This window comes from Propithecus coquereli, unplaced genomic scaffold (assembly GCF_000956105.1).
Source record: "Propithecus coquereli isolate 6110/MARCELLA unplaced genomic scaffold, Pcoq_1.0 Scaffold65, whole genome shotgun sequence".
Lineage (NCBI taxonomy): Eukaryota > Metazoa > Chordata > Mammalia > Primates > Indriidae > Propithecus > Propithecus coquereli.
In genome coordinates this window covers 304,179-328,514 of record NW_012152507.1, presented here as the reverse complement: position 1 = coordinate 328,514, position 24,336 = coordinate 304,179, and the positions used below count along the sequence as shown (strand labels likewise).

Sequence of the window (24,336 nt, the reverse complement as noted above, 5' to 3'; positions counted from 1 at the left end):
TACCCACGCCCCACACTGCTCCCTCCCGGAGTCCAGCAGCTGGGAACTTCCTGCCAGTTGTTACCTTCGTTCCCAGCTGTTGACAGAATCTCAGAAGCACTTGGTGGCTTCCATCTACTTCCATTTGTCCAGAGAGCAGAGTCAGAGACCGAGGCCACATGTGTGCAAGAGGGGCTCACAGCAGGATTGTTAGGCCCACATCATCTTCAAGAATAAAGGCCAAGTGTCCTCCACACATCCAAGGAGCCCTGTTTCACAGGGTACTGGAGATCTTATTAATTTGCAATACAGAAAGAATCAAGTAACATCTGAGATATTGGCTCAGGGTGTCACAGGTCATTGGAAGTGATTTATGACAAACAGTGGGGGAAAAGCAACTCTTTGTTGTTCTATAGTCTTATGATGGTGGATCCATCTCTTCTTAACTCCACACATCCAGCCAGAGTCCAGATACCTGCATGCTTTTTAGTTTTGCAGGCGGGGCTTTTCTATTCAACCACTAGAAATAACATGCTTACACAAAAACACGTTACATAATAGCTGGTTCTAGAGGTGGAAGGAAATTCTGCTTAGTTTAGGTCTTTATACTCAAACAGGGGCTCTTGGAACTACTGTTTCCTTCCCACAGTGTCATTTTGAATAGCCATCTCCCTGGTCCCAAAATTATTGTCCTGCTGTTAAGTTGATGGATTGTGACTTTCTAATGTCAAAATAACTGCCTAGGAATTGCATGTCAGAGTGCTGTGACCCATACGGCCAGCATCCCATGATGTATATACAAACCCTGCATTGCTGGCTTAATGTTTGGCTTGGCCGTATTTAAAAAAGGGTTTATTGCTCAAGTTAAAACTCGACCTGAAAGAGTGATTTCAGTATATGTTTAACTCTGCGTGGGGCAGGCGAGGGTTTGTGATTTGCTTGATAGACTTATGTTACACATTAGATAAACTTGCACTTAGAAAGCTTAACTCTCATTTTGAGGAGAAGGTCAGCATAACTGGGATTTTTAAAATGTAAATCCACCCTGCTGAAGGATAATCAATCTACTGTATTTCAACAAAGGCTTTCTTTAGGCAGAGGAAAGCAAAATGACTATATTTACATTTTTCTAAAATAAACAGCTAAAAAGGGACTTTTAATTTTTAATAAGCAAGGTGAAAATGCTTCAGGAATAGAGTTAATATTAGAAAAATTCAAAATGATAGGGACAGCCTTGTGATTGTGACATTCTAATAATGTGAAGGCAGTTTTGTAAGGAAAGGCTAAATAATTTGGACTAATGTGGAGAAGATCAATATGAATTAACCAAAGTTAGCAGTGTGGAGACTTTTAAAGAAAATTTATTTCTTTCAAGTCTGGACAATAATAAATGGCCATTTTATACCCACTACAGGTCTTTACTCCCTTAATCACAATTCTGAAATTCAAAAAACCCTACCTACCAAAATTTTTTGAATAAGCCATTTTGTGGCAAAACCTAATGGGAGGCTGTTTTTAGCCTTTACGTGTTACAAGGGTGAGATTCATATATTTTGTTGCAGAAATATCAATGTGTACTTAATTATGAAGTGTTGTTCCAGGTCCACTGGGATGTTACATAAAATATGTTATATATACCATATTATCATCCTGAAATCAGAAAACAGTATGAATCTCAAAATACATCTGGCCCCAAGGGTTTCAGATAGATACCGCGGACCCACATTTATTTTAGTACTCTGCTAAATGCGATGCTGGGGGCAAGGAAGTTGAAGCTGCAGTTGAGGATATTAAAGTTCTGGGGCATAAGAGTCGTGGATTCTTATAGAAAATTTGGGAAGATGACTTGGGTAGTGGATTGCTGAACCCCATTGGAGAGGATGGGGTGGGGATAGCGGGTGGAGGGGAGGGGATGGTGCAAGGGACAGGAGCCCAGTGGCCTCTAGTTCCAGATTAGCATTGTTAATGAGGCCTGGGTTAGAGAGCAAAGGAGGAGGACAGTGGGAGAAGCAGGCAAAGGGTGAACTGACTGGTTGGGAGACTGGTTAGGTTTGCTCTAAGCAGGTTGAATTGGCGAATGATGGTGGCTGTGCAGAAATGGGGAAACCAGGATGGAGATGGCTGGCTTAGTGACTAGGTAGACAACAATTTGTTCTTAGTATGTAAATGAAAGCCTCAGAATCCTTAGAAATCTTCTCTTAGGCAGTTTAAAATATTACCATTAAAATATTATTTCTACTTTTTATTTACTTAGCAAATTTCTTCTTTTCACAGATAATGCAAAGATAAATGTCAGCCCAGAGACTTATCTCAGATTCCCAATTAGTAGAGACCATAATTAGTGAGATTTAATGTGTCTAGTTCCAGTCTGCAAAATCCCTTGCAAGTGCTGAAAACACATAGCATTATTTCAACAATATATATTGTATTGGTATATACTTATGTACCTCCTATCAGTGGGTTGAAGCTCTCTTCCAAACGCCTTCAGAGTAAGACCACAGAGCAGGGGAAGTGCCAGATGCAAGTATCATTTAAGACATAGCAGGTGCTGGGCCAAGGGGATCCATGGTAGAGTCAGTGTTTAGTGATTGGCCTGTGGGAGAATGAAGCCAACAGTGAGGGGGATAGCAGAGTAGGGAGAGGTTGGTCCAACTGTGGACTGTGCAGAGATCAAGAATAGCACAGTTAACTAGACATTTGCCTTCAGCAGATGGTATCTGAAACTCACAGCTGCCACCCTCCCAGAGAAACAGAATAAACACAGAGCTTCACGGTGTCCTGGCCTTGGTTGTTGCCAGTATTTCTAGATTGACTGTCCTGAGAACCAAAGAATGCTCAGGAGCCAAGACCTAACATTTCTGCTTGCTGCGAATGTCTTAGACAGAGGTAACATCAGGAATCCTTAATAAAATGATGACTTAAAAACTGTTGTTACTTTGTGCTGGAGGAATGTGGGGACAAAATATCCCTAAAGCCATAAATAGATTACTGAGTACACCCTGGGTGGTGGTATTGCTGGTAATGATTTTACAAAAGAAATAAGAGCTTTTCCTATTATGGGGGAGATAGAAATTACAGACCATGTATAATTTAATGTACTTTGTATAATTTATAGGTGTCTCACTTTGTACAAGATTGGCATTAAAAGTAGAAAAATTCTGAGTTCAGATGTTTTTCAGGAGACGCAGGCAATTCTGTATTAAGAGTAGACCCATTACCAATGTACCTGCAGCTGTTTATGTTTCCCCATCATCTTTCTGTAAGCAAAGGCTATTAAGAGAAGAATTTATATCTCAGTATTGCTTTTAAACAATGTGGAGCCTCAATTCTGTGTTATTATGATTTTGAAGTCACAGTATGTTTGCTCTGTTTTAAGCCAAAAAACAAAAACACAACCCGAGAGAGTGTGAAGGAAAATGTGGGTCTCCATGGAATTCTTTCATAGTGTTTGGAGTCACCAATGCTTCTGTTTGTTATTTCAGATGGAGCCTGGAGTTAAACACATCAGCAATTATATTCGTAAATCCCTACCCCCATTATTTTCTAGCTTGCCTTAAAAAAACTCTTTTTGTTGATGTTTTTAACATACAAACAAGAAAAGAACAACATCAGCACCCCTCACAAAAACAAGATTCTTTTGGTAGGCAGGGGGAAATTTTAGTTCCTCTCAGGACTTGGTATACCAATCAGGGTTTGATGTTAAATCAGAAAGCTGTTTTGAAATTGTCTGCCTTGTCCCCAGGCCTATTCTGGGTCCATTTTCTTCTCTGTGCTCTGCCTATCAATCTAATATACTATGTCATATACTTTTTTGAAATCTAAATAAATGATGCCTTGCATTAGAGTGCCACCTGCAACTAACTCTTAGCCTGACATGCTTCTAATATGAATGACCTCTTTAAGACAGTTGGCTTAAAAGATATGTCTTAATGTGTGCATGTCACCTTCCTTTGTTTTAAGACTTCCCAACTCATACTGAGAGAGAGAGGGAGGGAGGGAGAGGGACAGAGAGAGAGAGAGAGAGAGGAAGGAAGGGAAGGAAGCTGCTCTGGATTACAGCAAAGTGTTTCCTTCAATCCTTTCTTAAACACAGCAGATTCTTTTTTAAATTCAGACTAAGTCATAGATAAACAGTACATTGGGTGTTGGTGTGTATCGTCTTGTAACTTGAGCTCCTTTTTAATGAAACAAATTCATTTTTTACAGAGAAGGAAGCTAGCAGTTATCAAGGATCTCCTAAATTGTCAGGCACAGGACATATGCCAACTTGTTTTTAATTCTGAAAACAACTCACTGAGACATAGGAATTATCCACAATTTACAAATGACTAAATGTAGGTTCAGGGAAATGTAATAATTTGTTCAAAGTTATAGATTGGTAAGTGGTAGCACAAGAATTCAAACCCAGACCTGCACAGTGCATTTTCTCTCTCTTTGCCCTGTCATGCTGCCTACTAAGTCCGATGATGTGTCACCAGACGGTGAACAAAAGGAGCACATCTCCCTGGCATCTGCCCACACGTATCCCTAGCAGTTGGCATTTCACATATTACGATGGGGCTGCCTTCTTTTAGTTAGGAATAAAAAGTGTTCCCTTAAGTAAGATAGTTCAAAGAATTTATAAATATTTACTGTTTATTAATAGAATTCTAATTTTATACTCTATCTCTGTCTTTTCTCTCTTCCTTTCATGCTTTGGTATCTGGTAATATCATAGCCACGGGAATGTTGCTTTTAGTTAGGAGGACTTCAGTAGTTTTTAATGGATTGTCTACCCCATAGAAATAGTTTTATGAAGCTGTGTTAAAACTGTTCAGTTAAATAAAAAATGTAATGCTGAATTAAGTGGTAATCTGGTCAGGAGTGCAGAAGAAAGAGTTCTAAACTGGGATTCAGGAGAACTTGGCTTTAGTCTTAGCCCAGTTTCCGGTGGAAAGAGATTAGCGGGTCTTCAGGTTCCTTTCATATTCCCTCTATTTCAGAAGTTCTGCCGTCTGTAATGGCACTGTAACCTCAGCCCAGGTTCCTTTCTTTTCTTCTTAGGGCTCAAACTGTATACTGATACAGGGGAAAAATCAGAGTCTAGTCTAGGGGCTTCACCCCTAAAATTCTGCCACTCCCACTGAGAGTCGGGGAAGGGACAAGTCACCAGAAGTAGTTCTTGAAAGACACACTATTGGGGCATGGTAGTGGCTGGGAGGGGTGCGAGAAGGGCTTCTAGGAAGCTGAGTGTTCAGTTTCTTTATCTGACTGCTGATTATATTCATAGGTAACTTTGTGGAAATTCATCGAGCTGTGTACCCGTGACAGTATTTCTGCATTTTTCAAGGCTAATTGGCTTATTTACAAATAGGTGGGTCTAGTTACCAAGTGAGCACCTTCGGGACATCAATAGGAGTGCACATTCACTTCAGATTCTTACAGGGAGGACAATGACAATAGTCTCTCAATTATGCAACTTTTAGTTTGCGGGACCATTTCTATTTGTAACACTAACTGGTTGCCCTAAACTAATGACCTGTAGGTTGATGTATCTTCTTTCTGTTGTGTTTCAGTTCTGAAAACTATTTCACACTGCTTGTAGCATTTCTTTGATATACTTCAAGTAGATAAGTTGTAGTCTGTGCAGCTGTTTACTAGAGGGAGAAAGTTTCATAGTTATGGATTTTCCTGATCTAGATAATGTTATCTGAGGCCAAAATTGTGTGCTCACATCTGTCCCCCACCAGTCTAGTTTGGTTGTAGAGCATAGGTTTATTCCAAAGGGAAGCTGTTAACTCCATTAAAAACTATTTGTGGAGATAGGTCTTTCATTAGACACTGTCAGCTTTGTGTCCAAGTTAGTCCTTCTCAAAAATTTAACTAATTAGATTAAATTGTTGGTCTCTACAGACCAACAATCGTAGGTTCACACACTAAAGTACAGGCATGCTTTTTTTCAGGATGGTAACTTTTCCAAAAAGATTTATATCCGGTTTAGATGCTTCACTGAAGGTATCTATAGAAAGCCACAAAGATAAAGAAAAAAAAACAAAACAGTGATTGTTTGGCCAAGCCCTTTAATCTCTGTCCATATGGCACATGGATTGAGTCACTTGGTATCAAAGATAATTATCAACACTTTCATGTTTGTACTTGGTGGGAAATGGTAACATCCAAAAGCCATTTTAAAAACTCAGTTCAGGCGGGCGCGGTGGCTCACACCTGTAATCCTAGCTCTCTGGGAGGCCGAGGCTGGCGGATTGTTTGAGCTCAGGAGTTCGAAACCAGCCTGACCAAGAGCGAGACCCCGTCTCTACTAAAATTAGAAAGAAATTAATTGGACAACTAAAAATATATACAAAAAATTAGCCGGGCGTGGTGGCGCATGCCTGTAGTCCCAGCTACTCCGAAGGACTGAGGCAGAAGGATTGCTTGAGCCCAGGAGTTTGAGGTTGCTGTGAGCTAGGCTGACGCCACGGCACTCTAGCCCAGGCAACACAGTGAAAAAAAAAAAAAAAAAAAACTCAGTTCAAGGACTTTGTTTCTCAGACACAGGTTACTCCCTAGGGCTGTGGCCACTTTGGCCTTGGCCTGGTGTCTGCCTCTGAGCGGAGCAAACTTGTATATGTTCCCATAAAATATCCAAACACCCGTTATAAGGCCTCAGCAGTGTCTGAGGTTGCATTTTTACTTTTGCAAAGGCTATTCAGATGCCTTGAGAATGAATATTGCTATAAAAGGCCAAATTCTTGAGTATAGGTAATGGATGATGGAGAGCATTTGTTTGAAAATTGCAATCTAGTGACCCTGGCTTCAGTTTGGGGCTGGCTAATTCAATCTACAAGGCCTTTTCTATATATACAATATGTTCTTCCATTCCTTTGCTATCAAAAATACATATTCCCATTTCATACAATTTCTTCTTTGTGTTTATTCCTTTTCAGGACAGCCACTGCCCTCCAGTTACCAGGGTAGAAAAAAAAGAAAAGTCATTCTACTCGTAAACTAGACCATCTATTTTCATTCAGACAAATCCATTCTGTATTCCCATACATAGGCCAAATGAGAGTGCCTCTCTGTGGTAAGAAAGACACCCCTATATCACACCATAGCTTTCTTTTGATGTAGTTATTAGAATGACAGGGGCTTCATTTTTTTCCACTATTTTTCTTCATTCAGTGTGTCTCTGTTAGCAAGATACTTAGCTTTTCTGTTCTCAAGTTATCATTCAGAAACGAAGGATGTTAACTAGAAGTACAAAAGTATGGTCAGTCTTTGCATTTGCTTAATATGAGGCTCACCACACCATCTCCAGGTGTTCCATTGAGACATCCCAATTAGAGGTCCCTGGAAATCTTTAAATTCAAAAGGGTCCCAAACTGAACATATCTTTTCCTCTGCCTCCCACCTTCCTTATACCTCCCCTCCAAAAAACTAATCAATCAATTAATTAAAACTCTTTGCCTATTTTTTCTATCTTAGTAGATAGCATCGTCAGCATCACCCACCATGGCACAAACCATAAGTCTGGACACTTATGGTTAAGTTTGGGTTTTCCCAGAAGCAGATTCTGAAACAAAGATTTAAGTGCAGTTAGGTGGGGTTTTTTTGTTTTTTTTAAGGAGGTGAGGCCAGGAAACAGTGGTAGGGGGATGGGAAAGTGAGCCAGGCAAAGGCAGGCAGCACCTATAAAGTGTACATTATCAAAGAGGTTACCAGCATGGGCAGCTGGGGATTCTTTTCCCCAGGGAACTCTGGGAAGCACTACAGGACACATACTTCAGAGTTTCCCACCTGAGTGGGTGAGACAGCTAGGATATTTATGGAGTCAGTCATTGGTTAAAGCTGCTCCCAGGAGAGGTAATTCCCCCACCTTGGTTCTACCCCACAGGCGGGCCACGTGGGCTTCACTGGCCAGAGAAAGCCCTTGGGAAATACATGCAGGTGCTGGCAGTGGGAGTCAGGCACTGTAGTAAAGGCAAAGAGATACAGGTTGAGTATCCCTTATCTGAAATGTTTGAGACCAGAAGTGTTTCGGATTTGGGATTTCTTTTGGATCTCAGAATATTTGTATTATACCTATCAGTCGAGCATCCCAAATCTGAGAATCTGAAATCTGAAATGCTCCGATGAGCGTTTCCTTTGAGCACCATGTAGGTGCTCAAAAAGTTTTGGATTCTGGAACATTTCAGATTTTGGATTTTTGTGTTTGGGATGCTCATCCTGTAATTGGGGAGGGGTATGGAAAACAACACTATCTGCTACACCACCTTTCATTACTACCTCTTCTTCACCCGCCACTTCTGTCTCGTTGCCATGTCCTTCTGCATTGATCCTTCCTCCTAGATCTCTCCTAATTGTATTTTTTTCTTTCAATTCCAACTGCCAATAACATTATTCAAGTCTTCATTACTAGTTCTCTGCATTATAACAGCAGCTCTGGCTGGCCTCCCTGTCTCCAGTGTCACCCCCTCCAATCCCTTCTCTCCATCCTGCAGTCAGACTGATCTTTCTAGAAGGCAGATCTCATCATATCACTGCTGGCCCTAGTGGCTTCCCATTGCCCTTAGGATAAAATCTAAACTTTAACTGATACATGTGTACTCATAAGACTTTGATTATAATACAGATCTGTCTTTTACCACAGATTAAAATGGATCCATTTACAAATATAAGATACACAGTAAAGCCCTTTATAAATACAGTTGGTCTCTCTATCTAATGAGGGTGCTCACACTACAGTAGTCCCCCCTCATCTTTGGGAGATATGTTGCAAGACCCCCAGTGGATGCCTGAAACCACAGATAGTACTGAACTCTATAAATAGTATGTTTTTCCTATACATAATACCTATGATAAAGTTTAATTTATAAATTAGGCATAATAAGAGATTAACAACAATAACTTATAATGAAATAGAACAATTATAATAATATGCTGTAATAAAAGTTATGAGAATGTGGTCTCTCTCAAAATTTCTTATTGTACTGTACTTACCCTTATTCTTGTGATGACATGAGATGATATGATGCCCACGTGATGAGATGAAGGTAAGTGAATGATGTAGGCATTGTGACGTGCGTTAGGGTACTATTGACCTTCTGATGATAGGTTAGGTCAGAAGAAGGAGCATCTGCTTTGGGTGATCGTGGATCATCGAGCCATGATGATGTTGATGGCTGGATATCGGTGACTAATAAGCAGATAATGTGTACAGCGTGGATACACTGGACAAAGGGAGAATTCAAATCTCTGGCGGGAAAGAGTGGGACGATGCGCGATTTCATTACAATACACAGAACAGCTGCTCCTAAGTGTAGACTTATGAGTTGTTTATTTCTGGAATTTTCCATTTAATATTTTTGGACCTTGGAAAGCAAAACCTTGGATGAGGGACTACTGTACCATGAAGTAATTCTCCTTTTAGGATAAATTGGTTTACCTCCACAGGAGAAAGATCGCAGGGCTCTTGTGTTCCTTTTTTTCACCTTAGATGTAGAACTAACTGCCAACCACCAGAGAAGCTCAGGGCATTTCTAGGGGTAGAGAGTGGGAGATGGAGGTATAAGAAGACCCTAGATGGTTTGATGTGAAAGTCCAATACTTAAATTAATGTGAAAACCCAAAACTGATTATCACATAATCAGTTTCTTAGTCATAAAATTACCTATGTCATTAGTCTTATATTAAAAAGCTTGAAATTATGTCAAGTGGAATTTTTCCCATCTTTGAGCTAAACAGGTGTTTTAAAGAAATCTTTTATCAAGTGATCTTCTTTTTTAATGTAACTTATTTTATTGAAGGACAGTTTTATATTTTGATCCAAATGAGGCAAAAGTTCACAAAAGAGTCTTTCATAAATACTTAAGGGAAACTGAGATAGATTTGAATTCATGCCTGAATCTTTATGGAATTTGCACAGCCTTAAAATGGAAATATCTTTTTTCTTTTAAATTATTAAAAAATTATATGTAGCTTTTCCCTCTTGGTTGGGAAACATCCCACAAATCTTCTGACAGTTTCCCAATTGTTTCTTACACATGAAGAGAGAAATAGTTTTCTACAACTAATAGGCTGCACATCTCCCTGGTCTTAGACCTTTCTCCTCAGCTCTGTAAGAAACAAGTAACTCCTTACTACAGATGGAGATCACCACATGGACACAGCCATTTCTGCCCTTAGCCACCTACACTCTCAAATGCTTTTGCTTTCTGTCTCATCCCATTCTTTTCCTTCTCTTTTTCTACTGTGAGCCATGGTGGGGTTTACATAAAGCAAGACTTACATTAAATGCTCTGTTAAAAACAAATGAGAAATGAATTCTCTCAGTTACAGAGAAATACATTATTTTGTGAACTTGGTTGCTGATGTCTCATTCTAGGAATTTAACCTACAAATGGATTTGAGCAAATAACTCTAAGGTATATGGACAAGAATGCACTTTGCCCCATGAAGACCTGAAAACAAACTAAATGCCCATAGGTAGGGAACTGGTGAAATAAGCCATGGAATATTCGATGGAAAACTCCACAGCCATTAAAAAAGAATGAAGGAGATCTGTAGGAATTTATTTGAAAAGATGCCAAAGACATATTGTTAGATTAAAAAAAGGAAAAACTGGCTGCAGAAAACAAATGTGGCATGATCTCACTTATGTTTTTTAAAAAGGCAGTACATTTTGTGTGTATATAACATATTGTATATGCATAGCTAATTTCTGAACAGATAACTGTGAACAGTGGTTACCACTGACTAGTGGAAAGGACAGGGTTTGGAAGAAAAAGGCAGGAAGTGAGACGTGTTCTTTTATTTTTCAGTTTATATCTTTTATTCTGTTTTGTCTCATTAATTTGCATGACATTTATAATTTTTAAGAATTAAAAAAGGTAATGTGGGAGACTTAAGTGTTCAGATCACTTTTTTTTTTTTGAGAATGAGCATTTACATGTATGAGTTGGAGCCATAGTGAAAAATCTCTAGATTAAGTGAACTATGAAAAATACAGATAAAGCAACAATTCTTAACCATCTTCCTTAAGTGAGGTCCTCCAACTAGAAGCCACAGTTAAATGAGTTTTTCATACAGTTCATGAGAATATAAAGCAGTTTACAAATCCATATGAATTGATATGATACCATGATTTGCAAAAATGTGTGCATACAGGAAAAAAGATCAAAAAAATAAATGTAGAAATGTTAGCTCTACCTCAATTTAGTTGGGATTTCAAGTGATTTTTACTTATATTTTATAAGCTTCCATTTTTATAATAAATGTTATTTTTATACTCAGAACACATCAATACATTCTTTTTATTTTGAACAAAGGAAAAACTGTCTTGTATAGTCTAGTACTGAATGCTTGAAACCAGATTTTTCTGGAAGTTTTGTGAGGATATGCCTGGAGGTTTGCATAAGATCAACTTTGGCAGTTAAATATGACTCCAGAAGAATAGTAGAACTAAAATCAATAGAAGTGAATGGAGATATTTTCAGCTGGAAGAGATGAAAATGTTGGGGAAAAACTCACTTCAGACAAAGGAATACTGTTTTAATGTCCTGTGTTTATTGGCACCTACTGCCTTCATGATTTCCCCATCCTCTGTTATATGCACCCTAAGTTACCTTTTTCCCATTGGGGCTTTCTAGTCAAAATGACTCATCCAGCTGCAGAATCTAGTTTCCCGCCATAAGTATCCAGGAATGAGTCAACTCAGATCAGTTGCTTCTTTTTTAACTTCAATGGAATTAGGCTGGGGGACATTCAGTTGAAAGATTCATGAATTGGTGTGTTGGGGGGGTGGGGAGGGTGGTCCTGGGAAAGGGGCTGAGGAGGTTATCAGGGAAATCAGCTGTATTATAGGAATTGGAAAGAGGCCAGGAAACAGGATAATTAGGGAGTGGGATAGCCTGGAGGTAGAATGATTTACAAAAAAGATTAGATCCAAACCCTGACTGTTGGTCTTTTAGAGAGTATGGAGGCAGGAATTAATTGGTTATGTGGACTTTAGGTAATCATTTTGTGGCAAGATGACTTAAAAGACGAGATGACTCATCCCAATTATTTTTTTGCTCGCAAATTTTGTACGTACTGCATAGGCACTTGCCCAAAGAAAAGCAAGGGAAAAGTTTACTTAGAAAAGAGAAAAATGTGTACTCTCGCAAATGCTTTTAACATGTAGGCATGGTTTCGGTATGTGAAAGTTATTTTTGACACTATTTTTGGTCAAATTGTTTTTCATTTTTATGAAAAATGTTAATTTTTAAAACACTCTGGTCTATCTCCCAACTGTTACTTTTATCACTCGAAAATGTGGTATTTTAAAAATATCATCACTGGTGTCATACTAAGACTTGCCTTGGATTACATGCCTTTCATAGTAATTAATGTTTTTTAAAAAAAGGCATTGGGACATGAAAAAGAAAAATGAAAGTTCACCAAAATATTCATAGCAGTTGTCTTTGGGTAGTAATAGGAACTCTGGTTGAGAGTTTTATTTTGATTTTTCCACTTGTCTATATTCTTCTAGTTTTCTATAATGAAAATGAAACACTTTTATAAAAAGAAAAATTAAATGTATTAGAGGGAGTAATAAGGAACAAAGATAACATCCACGATACTTTGAGTTATAGGCCATAAGCTTAATAATTATTGTGGTCACACAGAGGTCTTTGTGAGAGGCTGCTATACATCTCGTGTAACAAACAATGAGCACATTTTAGCGGGAACTTTAAGGTTACGCATCCTGTAAGTATATTAACAAAGAGCTGTGAAATCTTCATATGAAATACAACTATGACCACCATCATTTAAATACATATTTCAATTTGGATACTTAACTAAGCTTACTCAAGGAATCATTGAAGTTTGAGGATGGATACTTATTTTTAACCTTCCGAAAGAGATTAATGAGTGAAATTTATCTTAGGGCACTAGCTGTTATAGAAGAACTGCACACCATTTTCTCTAACTTGGTTGTTGAAAATAAAGTATTCAGTGGAACAGTCTGTTGTACTGTTGCATTGTACCATTGGTCTCACAAGTATCATTGACTTAGATATAATTAATAAAAAATATTAGCTGCTGGCAGAGGGTATTTTCAGTAGTTATATCAAGAAGTATAATGAGCATTCAGATTTCTGTTGTATCTGTTTAATTTCCTCATGGAAGAGGTCAGTTAGAAAAAAAAGATCTTGGTGGCTCCAGACAGGTTCATTGACTTTCACCTTAGATTATTTTCATTGTTCTCTATCATTGTCAGAGAATACTGGAATGTTGCGAAATGACGACTAAATATAAAATAATCTGAATAGCATTAAATATTTGATGAGCGGTGTGAGAAGGTGTGGGGTGTGTGTACCACTGGCGTGAAAAGACAGTTCATTCATTCATTCAACACTTACATATTGAGCAGCTTTTATATGCCAGGGATGCATTTTGTAGATGTTTTCTCATAAGTACTCATTTAAATAGTTATTTTTAACTGATTAAGAAGACAAATCAAATGAGATAAATATTGGGAAACACACCATCAATAATTAACTGATTATTAAAGGGATACGCACAGATTCCATCCACTATAAAAATACTACTTAGCAAATTAACTTTCTTTGCTTTCTTTGGTCCTGAGGAACAGCAGTGGCAAAACATAGTCGCTGTCCTCATGAGGTTTACACCCTAGAGGGGGAGGCCGGCAATAAAGAAATATTTTTATATATGAATCATCATCGTGGAAAAAATAATAAGAAAAAGGGGGATTTGGAAAGGGGCCATCTAGGTAGGGTGGTGAGGGAAAGACTCCCCAAGAAGGTCCAATTCTAGCAGCTAGCTACCTGTACACGTGTGGGAGCAGTCCTGTTGTGTGCCGGAGAGTGTTCAGGCAAAAGGGAGCAGTAACTACAACGTCTTGAATTTGGGGTGGGGGGAGCTTGGTTAGGTAAGTGACAGCGGTAAGGGAGGGCAGCATAGAGGAGGAAGGGAGACACCTTCTAGGGCCTCCTAGGGAATAGCAAAGATTTGGGCTTTTATTGCAAGTATGCCAGGAACCATTGGAACGTTTTGAGCAGAAAAGTGACATGATCTCACTTCCATTTTAAAAAGTTAATCTGACTCTTTCTTGTTTAATCTTTAAAGTTCAAATAAAGTCCCCTGAAAGCTTAATGGGAACAGAGAGGCCCTGCATAGAGATAAGAGAGACAAAGTTAATTTGCTAAGTAGTATTTTTATAGTAGATGGAATCTGTGCCTGTCCCTTTAATAATCAGTTAATTATTGATGGTGTGTTGCCCAATATTTATCTCATTTGATTTGTCTTCTTAATCAGTTAAAAATAACTATTTAAATGAGTATGTATGAGAAAACATCTACAAAATGCAATCTAATAACAAAAAGGTTCAGAACGTTATGGAACTTGAAATCAGAATTTAAAAAACAAACAAGTCTCATTATTTAGAATTTCTTCCAGAAAAGATAAGTTACCTTCATCAGAAAGGTAAATTTAACTTCACACAAGAATTGCTCCAGCATTATGTATAAAAGAGCTATGTTAGGGAACTATGAATTTGCCAATAAAACCGCTAATTACTCTAACAGATGCTTACAAAACATGCCTAGAGGCTATTGTATGTGTGTATTTTGCCAGTACTGCCACTGAAGAAGTGATTTACAATCCTAAAACCACTAATGATGGCATTTTCTAAACGTTATACCGAATTGTATTGTGTAAGACAATAACATCCATTATTTACAACAGAATTCTTAAATATTTGTTATATACATATAATACAATCGAAAGAGCTCATATTTGCTAGTACATAATATGTATCTTTTAAAGTGAAGGATTTTATTTTGCCCCATTCATAGAAATAGTACTTAATAAGGAATTTCTTTGTCTTTTGTATTTAGAAACACTGCTAAGTACTAAACCATCAAAAACCTAGTTACTAAGTAAGATGACCACAGCCACTGAAGGGCTCAGGGGCAAGATGACTTTTCAGCTAAATATACCACCTCCCACCTATCTTTAATAATCTTCAGATGTCAAAAATCACTTGTAAAAAATATTTTATTTGGTATCCATAATATCTGAGAAAACATATTCTCCATAGACTTTTCACAACTTGCATTATATAAATCCATTGTTCAGCTAAATGTTTGTTTTAAATGTTTTTAGCCTCCAAAATAGAGTAGGTATTTATCTAGTCTAGACCTGTTCCTGCACCATTCTTCATGCTCAGTTAGGGAGTGAGAATACGTTTCAGTGATAAAATAGGCAGTCCACTGGCAGGCTGTGAGCTTGACTACTTAATGCTGAGCCAGAGAGTGAATCTGAATTACAGTTTCCTCTGGGATGATGCACGTTTCAAAATTCACTGGGGTGAGGGGTAGAGAGTGGAGTGAGGAGAAACCTTTACAAGTGATTCAATTACACCCATTTTCTCTACTATGTATGTGTGTGTGTTCATTTCCTTTGAGCATATAAGAGCAAACCGGTCAAAATTTCTAAAAGGACTTTGCCATTTTAAGTAGAAGTTTCCACTGAAGAGACTTTTTAGAGTTTAAAAAAAGAAAATTCTTGGTTGACTGAAATGAACAGATTGTTATCCAGCAATGGTGGCCCCTCTTCTGGGTTGCACAAGCATATACTAGAACAAATTATAACAAAAAAGAAATGAAATTAAGGAAAACTGCATCCATTTTGAGACCTGCTTTTTTTTTTTTCCTTCTTTTTTTAGTCTGTATAAATAACCCAACCAGGAGGATCCTGTGTGCTTAGCACATTGTGAATGCATTTAAGTCATTTTCGTTTGGGGAACTGGGATAAACTTGCAGTTAGACCTTTGGGAAATCATTACTGGCTCAAGCTAAATGATATTGCTGCCTCTATTAAGTTATTAGAGTCTTTATTAGAGTCTTAGGGAGTCATATACACTGATTTATAAGGAATCCTTTGATCAGTTGGAAAAACTCCTCTCTGCTTAGAATGAAGGCAGAGAAGATTTCTCCCTGGTCAGATTGTGTGGTTGACGTTCTCACGATGATATTAGCTCTGTGCCTCTCAGACTATATCCATGACACTTTTTAAATCCTTTTGCAAACAGCTGGATTCCAACATGACTGCCTTTATTTGTGCAATTGAAGAACTAGGAGTGATTCTGATACACTGCTAGCAAAGAAGTTATTTTCTTACCCTCTTGATGGTGGTAACCAGCTTGAGCTCATTTTTTTTTTTCAAATTGCTGAGTTTCATGGGATTAAAGAGATTTCTAAAAGAAGGAATTTTAAATCTGCACTAGGAAAAGGATATTTATCTTTGTTTTGGTTTGGTTTTAATAGACTTCAACTCTTAAGATAGTTTGTCATAACAAAGTAGGTGCAACAATGTGCTGTAATGGTGGCTTTCAAACTTTTTTGACAAAAACCCAAAATAAATTTTACCTGTAGTTTGTGTATAGGCATATGTGTGTGTTAAATGATGATGCAAAATGTATACAGATAGGTTGATTGGTAAGTAGATAGGTGATAATGATAGGAAGGAAGGAAGGTATGTGTGACTGAAACAATCCACATATGTACCATGTCTAACATTTTCTAATCTATGCTATTTTATTTCATCCTTTTTAAAAAGTACTGGTTGAGATCCACTAAATTTATTTCATGATCTGCCAGTGGGTCATGAACATCACTAGGCTAACCACTAAGGAAGCCTGGAATTCCCACCTTTGAGTTCCCTTCAGGTAAACCTGAGAATTACCTCGTGCACCCCAACTACCATGTTTGTGCCAGATGGTTTGGTTTTGACTGAACAGGTTGGTTTGTGCCAAACACCTTGTGGATCCAAAGTCCTGTCTTTATTGAGATGGTTGAGATACTCCTGAACCAGACCTTTGAGGCTGTGCCCAGCTATACTGAAAACAAACAAAGTAAAAGGAACCCAAACCCTTTTCCGGTATAGTCTGATACTATTTTGCTTTGTATCATACTAGAAAGAGAAAGTAACGGTGTTTTACATTTGAGTGAATCTCATTGAAGAGCAATGTCTCTGAAATTGCTTTTCGAAATCTTAAAGTAATGACAAAGTGAACTTAATGGGAGGAAGAAAGTAGAAGAAATTTTTTTAAAATTCTGTATTTAGCCATTTGATTGAACTCTTAGAGTCCTTAGTATCTGAAATGTCTTTGGTTATGTACCTTATTGGATATAGGTGACTATGACAATGCCCAGCCTTTGTTTTTATTCAGCGTATTAGATAAAGGACAAATGACCACCTCTCTCAGTATGTTGCCTTTGATTTCCATCTTTAAATATGATCTCTTCCAATGAATAGCAGATCCCTCTCCTGCCCCCACCATGAACAGTAGAATGCTCAGGTTGAAACAATGGAGTTTTTGGTTGCTGGAAATGATGGGTGGCAGCAATCAGCCAGGCTTTTAAAAGCATATGTTCTGAAAGGGAAAAGGAGATATGTCTTGAATTCCACCCACTCCAGAAATCAGCAAAGAGAAAATTCTCTCAAAATATAATGTAATTTCTATCCCACCCTTGGGGCATTACTTCTGCTTTGTTGATGAAAATGAACATCAAATTGATTGGCTTCCCACGCCCTGACAATCATTAATTATGCCAAAGGTGCTGGGGCTGAGTGCAGTGATTTTAAAGAAATGCAAGTTGACAGCTTTTTCCTCACTCTGGAGTCCCATCTTGGGACAGATGACGGGCCTGATAGATCTTTTTACAGTACACTTCTTCCCCACTCTCTCTAATAGGAAAGAGACTGTGAAGATACTATTTGCTTTAAATCAGCTGATCCCGTAGAACATGGAAAGGTTTCCATTCATCAAAATAGATCCAGTGTTAAGTCTTATGGGGTTATGAAGGTAGAAGAACTTGATGATAGAGCTAAAAAAGTTTACATATTTGAAAATATCTACAAATGTCTATTACTTATTATACATATATAATATCCAAATGTCTACAGATATAGTGCTAGCAACATATAAATGCTAAAGGAACTGGAAGGCAGTGATCTTGATTCTGAAAGGGTCAAATTCTCTACTACCATTAGAATTTCTATAAAAGAATCCTATTCATACATAGTGGATTTTTTTTTTTTATTTCACGTAGGCAATTATTTCCATCTTAACCTTGGATAAAGGAAGTTGGACTAATAGTTAACTGTGCTTGGAATTATGCCTATGACTTTTTTACTACCCTGTGAATTTTCTTATTGAAAGCCCAGTGAACTTCTTAATTTAAAAAATAAGAATCAGCTCATGTTCCTTGCCCCTGGTAATCGCCAGGGCACCACTGTCATCGAAAGTACATTAAGGACCTACCTGACTGTGTCCCCACTAGAATTTAAATTTAGAATTTAAGCAGAGTCACAGTCTCTGCTTTTTCAAAATCTGCAACCTAGGATACATTATATGTATGTTTCTCAACTAGGAGTGATTTTGTCCCCGCAAGGAACATTTGGCAGTGTCTCATGATATTTTTAATTGTCTTAACTGGGGGCAGGTGCTACTGGCATCTTGTAGGTAGAAGCTGGGGATCCTATTAAACAACCTACAATGCACAGAAAGGTCCCCACAACAAAGAATTATCTGGTCAGTAGTGCTGAGGTTGAGAAACCCTGCATTAAGTGTTGGCAGATGTGTACACAAGGGCATATTGAAACTAAGACTCAATGACCAGATCTCTAATTTACATGATACTGCTTCAATTGGGTTTAAACATGTATTTCTGGAAGTTTTTCAAATTTCTAACCTATGGTTTGGTTACTTAATAGCTCTATTAATACTGGTACTTATTTTATAAAAAACAACTAGGCAATTTTGATACTACTTCAGTGTAACAGTGGACTAAAAATTAAGTATCAAACATGACAGAATCTCTGGAAACTGAAAATATGCATTATAGAGCAGGGGTCCTAATCCCTATAAACTGAGCATACTTTAAATGATAAATAAAATTATTATGTGAATAACTTATGATAAAGATTCTATGGCTGTAAAAATAACAATGTTTAAATAAAGTAGAAGCTTATTTCTCTCTTATGCAGCAGCCAGAGTATAAGCAGCCCAGGGTTGATGTGGCAGCTCCAGGCACTCAGGCTCCTTCTATGTTGTTGTTCCACCATCCTTGGCACGCAGCCTCCATTTCATGGTCTAATATGGCTGCTCCCGATCCCACCATCACATCCACATCCTGAACAAGAGGAAGATAAGAAGAAAGCCTTTTAAGGGCATGACCTAGAGGTTGTACACATTGCTTCTGATCATCCTGTTGTATAGAACTTGGTCACATGGCCAAACCTAGTTGTTAGGGAGGCAGTGTTGAGCAGCCCTGTGCCCAGCTAAAACTCAGGGGTTCCTTTATTGAAGGAAGGAGAAAAGCATGGATATTGGAGGTCAGCTAGCAGTCTCTGCCTCAGATATCTGGTTTTAGGTTAATTCAAGATTAGGAACCCAAAGACTGGTTAATAATTCCAAATGACCTTTGATTGAGATAGAAATCACAGACTGTGACAGTGTCTACAGTGGCCTATTATTTCACTCTGATATGTTAATCTTGAACAGTTAGCCCTCTGTGCCTGAACTTCCTCATTTTCAGATTGCTAATGATAACAGTACCTAACTAATAAGGTGATGGTGAAGATTAATGACATAATATATGTAAAACACTCAGAATAGTGCCTAACACATAGTGAGCACCAATAAGAGCTATAAATATTGTTGTGGGTGATTTCTGCACCTGAGTAGCTGATTTGTTAACAGCTGATTTAAGCCTTAATTTATTAAACACATAAATGTCTGTCAATTTCATTTGGTTTTTATTTTATTTATTTTTTTCATTTGGTTTTTAAATCTTAATAAATATTTGTCACTTTGATCTAATGTGGTGTGGTAGCCACCACTACCCTCAACCCTAATAAAGTATCAAAATGGGAGATTTGATGTGAAAATGAAGATAATACTAAATTGGAATTGATGTGGGCTTGAGCTAACTCATGAACCAGTGGATTTCCAACCTCTTATGTCATACCCACATCTGTGAACAAGCTAGAAAGAAATTCAGTGTAGACACTAAGGCTCTAGCTGCTTTGTCAACTTCAGGTAACATCACCTTGCATTTGTCTATTTCTCAACAAATCTCAGAGATTTCTGGTTTGACCCCACAAAGTTCATTAAATTAGTGATAATTCTTTGGTTACCCCTCAGTAATGGCATTTAAAAACTCATAGTGGAAAAACGGCAACTCAGAAGGTCTGCAAATGGCAGTAGCTATATTACCTTTTACACTATTTCACATTTCAACCTCATGTAGTAGATCTCCTTCCCTGAAATTCTGCCTCATCAGTTGTAATGAGCAACATGACTAAAAAATAAGGTTAGGACATCTTTAAAGCTACAAACATACATATACACGTGTGTAGAGAAAATCCTGTGTTGATGGCAGGATAGTTTGGTCCCTAATAACCCACATGTTCATTGTTAGGTCATTTTATACTTTTTACTAGTGTAAGTTTGAAAGCAGGTCAATATCTTACCTGCATTTAAAGTGATAGAAATGTAAATCTTGTATATTGCTTGAAAGGAGCAGGATGTATATTCTATAGGTTATAACCTACTCTCATGTGACCAGGAAGACAGTGGGGACGGCCCCACTCCTGGACACAAACTTTTGTCTTGATTTCCTTCTCAAAAAGTTTCTCAGTCCCTTTGGTCCTCACAACATAAAATTTAGTAGGATGATTCTACATCCATTTAATCTTAAATTCAGTGAGGGAGAATGATAGTGACTCATTATACAATTCATATTATTTTTATCAACAGAAAATGATAAAACAATTCTATACAATCATATGGGAATGAACATTATTTGGACTGACTTGGGTCAAAATATTTACTGGGCTAGCTAAAATTATAAGCACTCAGAGGGAGTGTGGGTTTAACAACAATACAATGAGAATTTCCAGAATTAATCATTTCCATTTATACCACAGAAACTTTGGTCTTTTAAAACTCAACATATTACAGTATAATACTTAAAAATTGTTCAAGGACTTGAAGAAACAAGCCTTAGAGTGTTAGTTCCTCCAAGCAGAAAAAGAAGGATTCCACTCTTATACTTGTTCTTTATAAAACGAAAGAATGCAGGAAATAGGCATAGAAGGAGTGGGTGAGAGTGAAGATGCCTAGCCATACACTGGTGAGCAGGCTCCAGAGGAAAGAGGAAGGTAGCATTTGTGGTAGGGGTATGAATAATCTCTGGAAGTTGAGAGACTTCACAAACCTCTGTGGCATCATGACTCGTGTGTGTGACCAGGTGAGCAGTTGTAACATGATAAGGAGATAATCCTCTGGCTATTATGAGAGCAGTAGAGGGAGTGTCTGTAAAGGTCAATGTGAAGCTTTCTAAAATAACTTCACCTAAAGGCAAAGATCTTGTTTACCTTTAAGAGCAAGATCTGTACATACTTTGCACTATAGTCTCTTTTATCCAACTCAGAGAAACTCAGGTTCTGATTTGAGCCTGATGCGATTTGTTTGTGGGAAACTCTTTAAGACCTCTAATTTTTGTTTCGGAATATTAGATTTTACTAGAACTCCATTGATTAACAGTTATTGCAAATGTAGTCCCAGAATTGTATAACTCAGAGGCACTGGCCTTAAGAAACCAAAATTCTTTGTAAAACATAACGCCCTGCCTCTGACTTGGCACAACCCTAGGGAGGATTTCCCCAGTATATGCATCTCTCGTCAGTGTATGTGGTTCAGTTTAGTATCTATGAAATGGAGATAGTACCTACCACATTAGGTTGTTAGGAGGAGCAAATGATATAAGTTATGTCAGGTACTTAACAGAGTGCTAGGCAGATCATTAGTTCTTAGCAAATTTTATTATTGCTGTTGTCACCATATTTCCTGCACAGGTGTTAAGAGGGTAAATAGAGAGCAATGACACCAAATTTTCAAAGTTGGTTAGAAATTCTATTTGCAAGTGACCAGATAAGGCCTCCCTCCCACTCTTCCCCACTCCCCACCAGCTCACTATTTCTTGCTCCTCACAGTTGCCCTCCCCCATGTTACCAGTTTCACCTGCATCCTTCCAGAGACATTATATGCACAAACAAGTGAAAACCCATCTGCTTATATTGATATTTATTTTAAGAACGTTTATTCTTAAGCAGCTCTTCACTTGAAAGAGTAAAGAACCTCTTCTCAAGCTGATAATTGAAGTGGGGAAATGAAGTACCAGTTACTTCCTTGCACAGTTCCAAATGGCAGTTGGAACTGGTTTTTTTGCCCTGTGGAACGAAATGGTTACATTTTTCCTGATTTAACAGAATATAAAGGACATTAGTATCCTTTCAATGGGGTAGACACTGAAGCCTAAAGGAGTGTTCTAGAGTCAAGTTGGAGCTTATCACTGCATTAAATAGGCCATCTTATCTCACTACAGTCATTTAACTATGTGGGTGCCTGGAATCAACAACCAATTTTCTTTTATATATTTTTATATGATTCATTAGCTGACTGGCTCCACATTAAATTCGAAGGGAATTAGAAGCCTTCGAGGAGCTGTTGATAAGATACTCAACTCTGGCTGAGCAGAAACAGCAAAGAATTTCTGAAAAGTTACAGCTGCTTGCATTTCCCTGCTTTTCAACTCTACCCCCCACACACGTGAATCTAATCTAGGGATTTAGTGGGTCCACATTCTGTCATTTAAGGCAAAATGGGTCAAAAGAGACTAGTTATCATTATTATCATTATCATGTTGCCTAAGGGTGTGGCGAGATTTTCATAGGTAGATGCAGCGATAGAAGCAGCAGCCCCAGCTACTATCCCCAAGCAGCTGACCGTGATTCTTGGGCCGTTGGCAGGCACGCCTGGCTCACAGACCTAGTCTGAGTATCAGAGTTTGCCATTTGGACCAAATCTTCACTTTGGAAGAGAAAATAAATGTGCCAGTCCATTTGAAAGCCCTGTCTTTGAAAACTGACTTTTTAACCCTTGGTTACAAAACCAAGGGTTTCTGTCTCTGTTACTTGTGAGACAGAATTTGAGATTTGTTGTTATTCAGTGTTCTCTTCTGCTGTGGATGTTACTGGTTTCCTTAACAGTTGATACAGGCTCCATGAATTGGGTCTTGACAGGTAAAAAGCTTTTCCGTCCGCCTTTATAGGTATTGGTATGTGCTTTTTAAGTGAGAAATGTAAATATCTCTAGGAGTTTTGTCTGAGGTTATGTCTGAAAGATTAGAATGTGACCACATTTTCAGCTCAGAAGACAGCTACAGGACCTTGATGCAAATGAATACACTGAAAAACCAGCCATACACTGTTGAAATCAGAACATGGCAGCATTCCAACTCGAGAAGGAGCGTTTGTGAGTTCCCATATTAATATTACATGAAAAAATCTTTGTTCATGCAACATTAAGGTTACAAATGTTCACATGCCAAAACCAGGAAATAGCAGAAAATAAGATTCTCATGGTGACATCTGTTCTCCACTATAGTACATTTTCCATAATACAGTGTATGGTTTGAAGACTAATTAGTTATGCAAAGCCTTTAGCATGTAGTGTGATTAAGAACCTGAACTCCAGCGTGTGGGGAGACGGGAATAAGGTGAAGAGGGAGCCCAGCTAAGACTGATTCACTCCCAGTCTGGATTTCATTGTACGATCATAGGCAAGCAATTAGCTTACCCACACCTCAAGTTCTCTATGTAAATAGAGATATTTACATTTCTCATTTAAAAAGCATATATATACCCAATACCTGTAAAGACTCATGGAAAAGCTTTTTACCTGTCACGACCCAATTCATGGAGCTGTATCAACTGTTAAGGAAACCAGTAACATCCACAGCAGAAGAGAACACTGAGTAACAACAAATCTCAAATTCTGTCTCGCAAGTAAACTAGAAGCAATAATATGCCTTTTTTCTAGTTCTCCCTAATTCACAGGAGGTGAGGAAAAGATTCCGCTGAAATGAAGTCTCTAAAAAATGTTGAGCCTTCACCATTGAAGTTAGAGATAGTGACTTTCTGTTACGGGATGGGAAAGGATGCCACAGGGACAGACTAGGACTTCTCAGCCTCGTCGGCTTGGAAGTTATTTACATTCATTTACATATATCATGCATCAGTGTGTGTTTTCTCTCGTTTGCCTATAACTAGTGAAATTTTGATCAAATCAATAAATATTGTGTATTATATTTAAGATCTATGTAAAGAAAAAGGAATAGGAAAAGATGTTTTCAAAGATGATCAAGTCAGAATGCATGAGAAAAATAAACATACACAACCTATAGTAATACAGGGCACATAACTAGAATATGTTGCATTTGCACTCAGGAGTAAGGTAGT

General features: G+C 37.9%; 1 protein-coding gene across 3 annotated transcripts in view; it reads left to right on the top strand.

The window, feature by feature from the left end:
* Positions 1 to 24,336, top strand: part of ZNF827 (zinc finger protein 827) — a 160,625-nt gene that overhangs the window by 107,098 nt on the left and 29,191 nt on the right. The window lies entirely within an intron of this gene.